The sequence below is a fragment of the Dipodomys merriami genome, unplaced genomic scaffold (assembly GCF_024711535.1).
Source record: "Dipodomys merriami isolate MVZ:Mamm:240054 unplaced genomic scaffold, mDipMer1.0.p SCAF_2220, whole genome shotgun sequence".
NCBI lineage: Eukaryota > Metazoa > Chordata > Mammalia > Rodentia > Heteromyidae > Dipodomys > Dipodomys merriami.
The window spans coordinates 55,245-64,128 of NW_027203628.1; the positions used below are offsets into that span (position 1 = coordinate 55,245).

At 46.9% G+C, this 8,884-nt stretch overlaps 1 long non-coding RNA gene across 1 annotated transcript in view; it reads right to left on the reverse strand.

Annotated features, from left to right (window-relative positions):
• LOC138835024 (uncharacterized) overlaps nt 1–8,387 on the reverse strand; it is an 18,346-nt gene extending 9,959 nt beyond the window's left edge. The window contains exons 1-2 of the long non-coding RNA XR_011374358.1: nt 7,838–8,387; nt 2,648–2,721 (exon numbers count right to left, since the gene is read on the reverse strand). This is a non-coding gene — a long non-coding RNA (uncharacterized lncRNA). The remainder of the gene's footprint in view (nt 1–2,647; nt 2,722–7,837) is intronic.
• Between the last annotated feature and the right edge of the window lie 497 nt (nt 8,388–8,884).

The window sequence follows — 8,884 nt, forward strand, 5'->3', positions numbered from 1 at the left end:
GTAAGAACTGGGGTTTGAAGCCAGACCAGGCAGAATAGTCCATGAAACTCTTCTCTCCAATTAAGCACCAAAAAACTGGAAGTGGAGCTGTGGCTCAAGTGGTAGAGCACCAGCCTGGTCAAAAAGCCCAGCAAGAGCACGAGGCCCCGAGTTCAAGTCCCAATACCGGCGCGCACACATGCACACACACAGGTGCGCCCGCACACACCCGAATGCAGCAGTCGCGGCCCTGTGGGCAGGGGGCAATCCTGGACAGCCGCTATCCCTGCAAACTCTGGTCTCCTGGGAGCAAACCTCCCCGGGCGCGGTGGGCTGGCGGTTGGCGGGAGTTCGCGGCCTAGCCCGCGGTGCCCTTCGCGGTGCAGACCGAGCCTGGGCCAGCTGGCAGGGGGTGCGGACGCGAGAGCAGAGCGGCCACCTGACCCCGAGGGTGCGTGTCTGCGCGCTCAGCCGAGCGGCGGGGGACCGGCGGGGTGCGGCGCTCCGCCACCCGCGTGGCAGAGCCGCGGGGCCTCCACGCACCGCTCCGGAGGGTCGCGGGGGCTCCGGGTGCGGGAACCAGCCGCCGCCGCTGTCCCGAGAGCCCGGCTAGTCTGTAGTTTCCTGGCCCGCGCCGCGGGGTCACTCACCTCGGGCGGGCGGAGGGGGGAGAGGGCGCCCGGGGCCCGGGGAGGGGGCTGGGACCGCGGGTCGGCGGGGAGGAGCTCCGGGCCGGGAGGGGAGGGCCCCCTGTGGCCGGCGGGGAGGGGCCGTAGGGAGGGAGGCGACGGGGCTCCAGGGCGGACCAGGATGGTTCCAAGCCCGGACAGGTGCTGGGGGACCGACCGGGAGGGGGCCGGGGCCGCCGGGACCTCCTCCCTCCCCGCCGCCTCCCTGGACTAGGGGGACGATGACCGGGACGCGCCCGCCGAGCTCCGGACTGGGGCGAAGTCTGGGCGCGGAGTGCGGGAGTGGGGGTGCGGCGTCCCGGGCCGGGGCGCAGGGCCGGGGACCCAGACTCCGCTGGCGGGGACCTGGGCTGGAATCACTGCCCAAATGAATGACCTAACAGCTTCAGTGCTGGATGTGATGAGAGGGGAAACAAAGCTGAAGATAGAATGTTTTAACGAGAATTTTCCTTTTCTCCTGTGAGGAGATTTCAGGTAGTTTTCCTTTCCTTTCTCAATTTTTCTTCAAGGATGATTTAGAAATAAGTATGCTCTTTTCAAGTGGATATTTTGGTTCAGCTATTTATTGTTCTTTCTAGTTTTATTGGATTATAAGCAACAAATATGTACCAAAATTTACAATCTTTTTGTAGAGTTTTCTTTATAAACGGAAAATTTATTTGAGATCAATAAAGTTGTGTATTGATATTGCATCTGGTACAGATGACCTGTGATCCACTGTCTATAGCAGACGAATTTTCTATTCTTATTTTAATCTACTAACAGATATTTGTCATTTAAGGTAAAGTATTTTTGCCTAATAATTTAATTCTTGTCTACTTCAATGTGAGGTTAGTTGTGTCATAATGTGTGTGTGTGTGTTGATCCTGGGGCTTGAACCCAGGGCATGGGCACTGCCCCTAAACTTTGTGTTCAAGGCTACCACTTGTGGCTTTTTTGTGGTTCATTTTAGATAAGAGTCTCTTGGACTTTCCTCCACAAATGGACTTTGAACTGCAGTCCTCAGATCTCAGCCTCCTGAGGAGCTAGGATTACAGGCATGAGCCACCAGTGCCCTGCATGATGTCAGTTTTTATCATTGTTGGTGACACACCACACCGGTAATTTACTCCCTACTCTTCTCTCAGGCAAATCTATCATAGCCCCTGCTGGCTTGTCCTATTTCAAGTCCAACCACGGTCCTTTGAACCTGCAATCAACCATGGAGGTACACGCACAGGTGCATGCCACCACATCTAGCTTACTGTTTGAGATGCGGTCATGCTAACAGTTTTACTTGCCCTGGCCCTGAACTGTGATCCTCCCAATTGCTGCCTCCCCACTAGCTGGGAATACGTGCATGAGTCTTGTGTCCAACCTCATGTAATGTTTATCAGGCACAAGGAAGGTGGAAGGAGGATGTGAGGAGATGGATAAGAGACTGGGTTGGGAAGGATAATGCATGGCTCCAATCTATGCCTTAGGACCAAGGCCATGAGACTGAATAGCTGGGTCTCATGTTCACAATGAGAAGCAGAAAAAAAACTCTTCCCTTTCAAATATACTTGTGGCAAGCCCAGCTTTTCTGAAGACACAGCTTCAGGTGGACTGGAAGAAACACTTGGAGTTTCAACACAGAAAACTTGTGCTTCAGTTGTGAGATGGGTGTGGGCCACACACTTCATTAACTCCTTCCACACTGTACACAATACAGGAATTCCTGCTTGCAGCTACCTGTCCCGGTTTCATTCTAAGTGTGGGCTGAGCTTCACTCTCATTCTAAGAATCAGATGATTCTTTTGATTATAAAGGTGAAATACAGAGGGATTACAGTTACAGCAGTCAGGCTCTGAGTACATTTCTTTCAGCAGTGTCACCCCTTCCCTCAGGTTCTCTGAGTGTTTGCCCTCATGACTCCCCTTACCCCCCAAGTTATATAGTTAATTTCTTTTCTTTAGCTTGTATCACAGTCTGAGAAGTAATCTCCAAGGAATTTTTACCTTCTGTTCCCATTGAAATCACTAGAATATAGTGGAGGCCAGAGGTCATCAGGGACACAGTCTTCATAGTCCAGCTGCAAAAATAAAAGGACAAACTGCTCACTTCAGACTCCTGATTTCAGTGCACTACAATGGCAGCTACAGTGAAAGGCCTGTGAGATCCCTGCCTCACCATCAGGGGCAAGAGGATGTTATCCTTAAACCGTGTCCTGCTTTGCAAAGACCTTGAAGGCTCCAGGGCTCACAGCTCACAGGCAATGTGAGTCACAGGACTCCAGGCAGTCTTTCAATCCCTTTTCTAGCATTGGGAGGCTTACATCTGCAGGGAATGTTACCATGCAACCTCCTGAGCTCCATCCAGTATCTATGAATATCTGAAACTGAAATGTGCTTCAGAGCTGATGTGCTCAAGGCTGGCCACTAGCCTCTGGTGTTACCTAGGAGGCAGAAGGAAGTGAGGTCATGGGGACCCACCCTGGAAGGGCGGTTGGGACCTTGGCTTCTCCACTGTGCCATTCCTTCTGCTTATTGACCATCACAAGCTCAACAGCCTCCACACAGGCTCAGAGGGGGCCAAGTCACCATGGATGGAAATCCATAAAACCTTGAGCCAAAAGGATCCTTTAGTCCTTTTAGCAGGCTTTGGTCAGGTGTTTTGTCACAGCCACAGAAGATGACAAAACTGGTCGTTTTGGCCTGGAGTCTGTGAGCTGCTTTTTCTCTAGAGATCACAGCTGTTGCTGTGCAATGGGTCTACTTTTTTGTGTGCTACATGTGGAAATAGGTGGCAGAAACAATAGGTTTCTCTGGGAAAGGAAATGGTGCAGTTCCAGAAAGTGAAATCGTGTTTCTAGGGCTAAGATTCCCTTTTATCGCACCTAGCATCGTCCTATGCACAGAGTGGGTGATTGAGTTTGTTGTGGGTTTTTGTTTTTGTCTTTTTTTAAATGTGTAAACTGGTAAATTTTGTGCTTATCTTCAGGGCTGGCTTAAGTGTAACATTGTTTTATAAAACATTTTAAAAATTAAAGGATTTGTTTTATAGTAAAAAACAAAACAAAACAAAAAACACTTAACTCACAAACTCAAGGAAATGAACCAACCTCTCAGTTCCACAACTGATAGCTAAAGCAGCAATGGAAATAAAAAGAGCAGGCCCCAGGTAAAAGTAATTATACTACGATTCCAAAAAGAGTAGATGAAAACAGGACATAAGATAATATTTCATGAAATAAGATACTAATTATGAATTATAGGAATGAAATTAATTGGAAAAAAATAATACTTGAGAATAAAACTAGGCAAAAGAGAAAAACAGGAGTAGGGGCAGGAATAACATAGAAAAGCAGGATGAGAAAGAAGAGAAGCAATAGAGAAGATCCAGATAATGTGAAATAGCAAAAACAATATGACATACAGCATAACAAAATGAAGAATTTTAGGTTGAAAGAGGAAGAAGCAGCAATGTAGTCACAAGCCTCTCAGTTCAAATTCCAAATCAGACAAAGAGAAAGGAAGGAATGAATGAAGGAAGGAAAGAAGGAAGGAAGGAAGGAAGGAAGGAAAGAAGGACAAGAGGGAGGGATGGAGGGACGGAGAAAGCAAGAAAGAGAAAAAGGGAGGGAGGAAGAAAGGAAGGAATGGGGAAGAGAAAGGAAAGAAAAACATAGGAACAAAGCAGGAGAGACAGGAAGTAAGAAAGTAAGTTAGTTAGTTTGGAGGAAAGAAGGAAAGGAAGGAAGTAAAGGTAGAAGAAAGGAATGATGGAACAAAGGAGGAAGGAAAGATGAAGGAGGGCCAGAAAGAATGAAAGACACAAAAATCATGTTTTATAGTCACAGACTTAGGGCACAAAGAATCAAGCAAGCTGATGTGAGCTTACAATTAGATCCAATTTCTGATTATTAAACAGAAATGGTATTTGTTACATTCCAATATATGGAATACAATTTTTGTAAGTGATGTAGGTTGTTGGTTCAAGCAGTTTTATGTAGTAAGAGTGGCTAGAGTGTGAAGAGAATGCTTAAAGCATTTAGAGGTACCTAGTACATCACTATATTTGTTTTGTTTTGTTACAAACAATAGTTTGTCTCCCAATTATCTGTAAGATTATTGTAATTTCTCAAATAATTGAAAGTATTGTAAGCAAATGTGACTTCCTTTTTTGTTTCTTTAAATTTGCAGAGCTTTTCTGCTATTCACATCATCAGGTTTGATCACAGTAATATTGTACATGTTCCTAGAGGGGGGCTGGAGAAGAGGGACAATAGAATGTCACTGTCTTGGCTCAAAATCATGATAATGAGAGTTATGGTGTTTAGAAATGCCTAGTTTCTTAAGTCTGATGAAATTTGATTGCTGATATCTTTGTGTCTTCTATGGTATTTGCACTCCCAAAAGTTCTATTTAGAAACAAAGCATGCTTCTTGTATGTACCCAAAGGGGAAGCATCACCAAGTTTTTAGGAAGAAAGCAAAAATACTCCATACTTCAGCCTGGGTGATCCTGACAAAATTCATGTGTATTGCAATTGCCATTCATGGTTCATGTAGATCAGAATGACCAGGGAGAGAAATTTCAACCACATCCTCTACAAGATTCAACCGACAAAGTTACCATCTGTGACTTCTCTATCCCTAAGACACACTTCATGGCAAGTAGCTCACTGAGGGTGGCTATTTGTCTCTGATGTCATTGCAAATGAACACACATCCACAGGCAAACAAACAGAAACCCAGACATGCAAACAGGCACAGGGAATCCAGTCAGGGCTAAAATTGTTCACTGTCATCAGAGAAGAAATGATTTTCGGCTTTGGAAATGGATGGTGGATGAACTGGAAGTCTACTGTTCCAGTTAGTTGTAAGAGTCATTAGATCATGGTTTGGGATAACCTTTAATATTTTGGTGCCAGTCCTGGGGCTTCAACTCAGAGCCTGATTGCTCAAGGTTAGTGCTCTACCACTTGAGTCACAGCTCTAGTTCTGGCTTCTGGGTGGTTAATCGGAGATAAAAGTCTCAGAGACCTTCCTGCCAAGGGTGGCTCTGAACCTCCATTCTCAGATCTCAGCTCCTAAGTGGCTAGGATTACAGACTTGAGCACTAGTGCCTGGCTAAGCTTCACTTTTGGTAAGGGCTTTGGCTCTTTGCTGATTGTCTTCCAGAGGCTCCAGACACCAACTTAATGGGGTCAGGGTTTTCATGTGTGTACTCCTTTCTAAGCTTAGCTCTAGAAAAATTTCTGGAAACTAGGATTTCTCATTCTTTCAAAAGAACAAAGAAAGGGGTTGGAAGGACCTAGTCTACAATTCCAAAGTACAAAAGGTAATATTATATTAACAGGTGGTCTGTGCATCATCATTACGATGCTTGTATTATAATCAATGGAGCATTAGGAGTTGAGCAATATAGTAAGTGTGATAAGGTTTATATACTGATTTTTTTGCATATACCCCTCATGCTATGCCATATATATAGCCAGTTAATATATTTATATATTTATGTTCACATATACAGATCACATATAAAGGGAGGCTTCCCTATTCCCTGGATCCACAGGTTCAGCTCAATGAAGAATAGAAAATACTAGAGAAAGGTTTTCTCCTATTCTGAATGTGTATAGTTTTTCTTTGACATTCTTCTCTTAAAAATGCAATGTGCCAACTATTCACTGCATTTGCATTTTATTAGACATTACCATGATTCACACACATAGGCTATTTGCAAGCCTTATCTCGTTTTACACTATATATTCAGCCTTCAATCCACCCAGGACTGCAAGGAGCCACTGAAGCTGTCTTTATGGTTTGATGCTATTCTGTCCAAATGGAGCATAGCAGAAAAATTTATAATGATCGTTTTCAACTCAGGGTGGCTTTTATGCAGGTTTGCATTTAAATATTTTCAGAAAGGGCCCCCAATTGTTTGACTAACTGCAGAAAAATAAACATACAGCAGAGGGAGCTCCACGGTTGCTCATAGTAAAGGTGTACAGATTTTAGGGCAATTGGTTGGTTGTGGATGCATTATTGTTTGAATGCAAACACTATGTAAGATAAATGATTCAGGAACACTGCATACGTGATAGTCAACACATAGTAAGTGCAGTATATAAGACAGGTTTAGGGAATAATGAGCTTGAACTCAGGGTTTTGCGCTCATTAGGTTTCTTCTTCATGATCTTGTGCCATTTGAGCCAGGCCTTCAGCCGACTTTCTGCTGCTCATTTTGAAGATGGAGTCTCATGGACTTTCTATTTGGACTGGCCTCCAAATTGCACTCTTCCAGATCTCAACCTCCAAAGTAGCTAGGATTGCAGGCCTGAGTCCCAACACATGGTGCCTTTTAGCCTTGAATAAATGCACCTGGTGAAATAAATGTTTTGCATGTCTGAAAATATCTGTATTAAAACTGGCCTTAATTCGACTATGTACATGAATTCTAGGGTTACATCTATTTTCCTTAAGAATTTTGAAGGCAGTGCTTGCTCTGCTCATTTTCAGGTTGCTACAGAGAAATCCAAAGCTGATTCCTGATCCTTCATATGGGACCTGGCTGTCTTTTTGAGCGTCCTCACTCTGTCACCCTTTGTCCTGAATTTTTGTAATCAAGTGGGTTAATATGGACATATTTATTACACTGAGCATTTATCGAACACATTCAGTTTACAAACTCCAACTTTGAGTTATGAGTCGTTCTTTCCCCCTCCCTTGGGAGGGAGGGTGCTTGATCTCCTTCCCCTTGGCTGTTTACAGCTGGCACTCTATTATAAGACATGTCTCCAGCCCAGCTTTTTGCTAGTCATTTGGACCTGAGTCTTGAGAATATTTCATTGCTGCTCTGGTACAAAATCCTCCAAACTCAGCCTCCTTAGAAGCTAGGTGTATAGGCATGAGCCACCAAGGAAGTGAGTTCTCTTTCTTGCATTCTTTTTGTTCTACTTTCTGAGAGATTACCTTGGTGATTGTCTTAAGGTTTTCATTTCTAGCACCATGTTTTTAACTCAATTTTTCCTGTGTACTGTTTCATATAGTATTCCATTTTCATTGGAGTCCATCTTCTACCTCTCTCAATATATTAAAACTCAGGGCAGAAAATGGTTGATGCACATATATGACATATGCATAGATACCATGTACGTGTCATTAAATGACATAGGTGAATTTCACATACATATACCACCACTCTTACTCTGAGAAGCCTTCTCTGCAGTCACCGGCTGTGGGAGGCCACACTCCTCATATTGCACCAGGGCAGGATATGAAGACCCTTGAACCAGAAACTTCATTCCTTCTGAAAGAGGATGGGACACATCCATCCCAGGGGACCACACAGAGGCAGGCAGGCACAGGGCAAAGAGGCTTATTAGGGCAGCCATATTTCCCCCAAGAGGGAGCACCTGGCCTGGGTCCCCATCCAGGTAGCAAGGGGGGTCTGGGGATGGGAAGTGAGGCAGGTGGGAGTTCAGCTGGGTCTGGGCCGAGGGAGGGAGGGGCCAGCGGTATGGGCGGGGCCCAGGCGTGGGTGGAGCTGAGCCCAGGTGAGCAGCGCACTAACACCTTGGTTGCTCTGGCAGAGGCCTCTCAGGGGTTGGTCCCCTGACCACAGCTGCAGTTCCAGCCCCAGGACCCGGCCGCCGTGCGCCCAGCCTGCCATCCATGAACGCCAGGACGCTCAGCACAATCGGGCCGCGCTCAGCTCTCAGGGGAAGTGCCACGGTGCACCCGAACGAGGCCTGCAGAGGAGCAGCGAAGGAGAGGCTGTGCACCGAACGAACGAGGCCCGCAGAGGAGCAGCGAAGGAGAGGCGTGGATGGCTCCCGAGGGCCCGAAGAGGACTCCACCCGCTCGGCCTCTGCAGAGCCGCGGAGCTGGGAGCTCTATTTGTGGGCTCCTCAGCGGAAGAGGAGGGGCGATCCCGGGAGGAGGAGGCGAGACTTCCGGTGTGGGGCCTCCGCGGGCTAGAGCTGCTCTTCAGTCTCTGCGACCAGCGGCCTTGGTTAGGACCCAGCGGACGGGCCTCTGGGCCTGGGCGCCGAGGCTTCTCCCTCTCTGGAGGAAAAGGTTGGCCTCCTCCCACCCTCTTCCTGTTCCGCTTCCTGCTTCTCTCCCTTCTCTCCTCTCTGTCTTCCTCCTCTCCCCTCCCCTCCCCTCCTCCCCTCCTCCCCCACCCTCCCCTGCCCCTTCCTTTCCTGCCCCCCTTTCCTCTGCTTTCCCCCTCCTCTACTGCCCTCCCTCT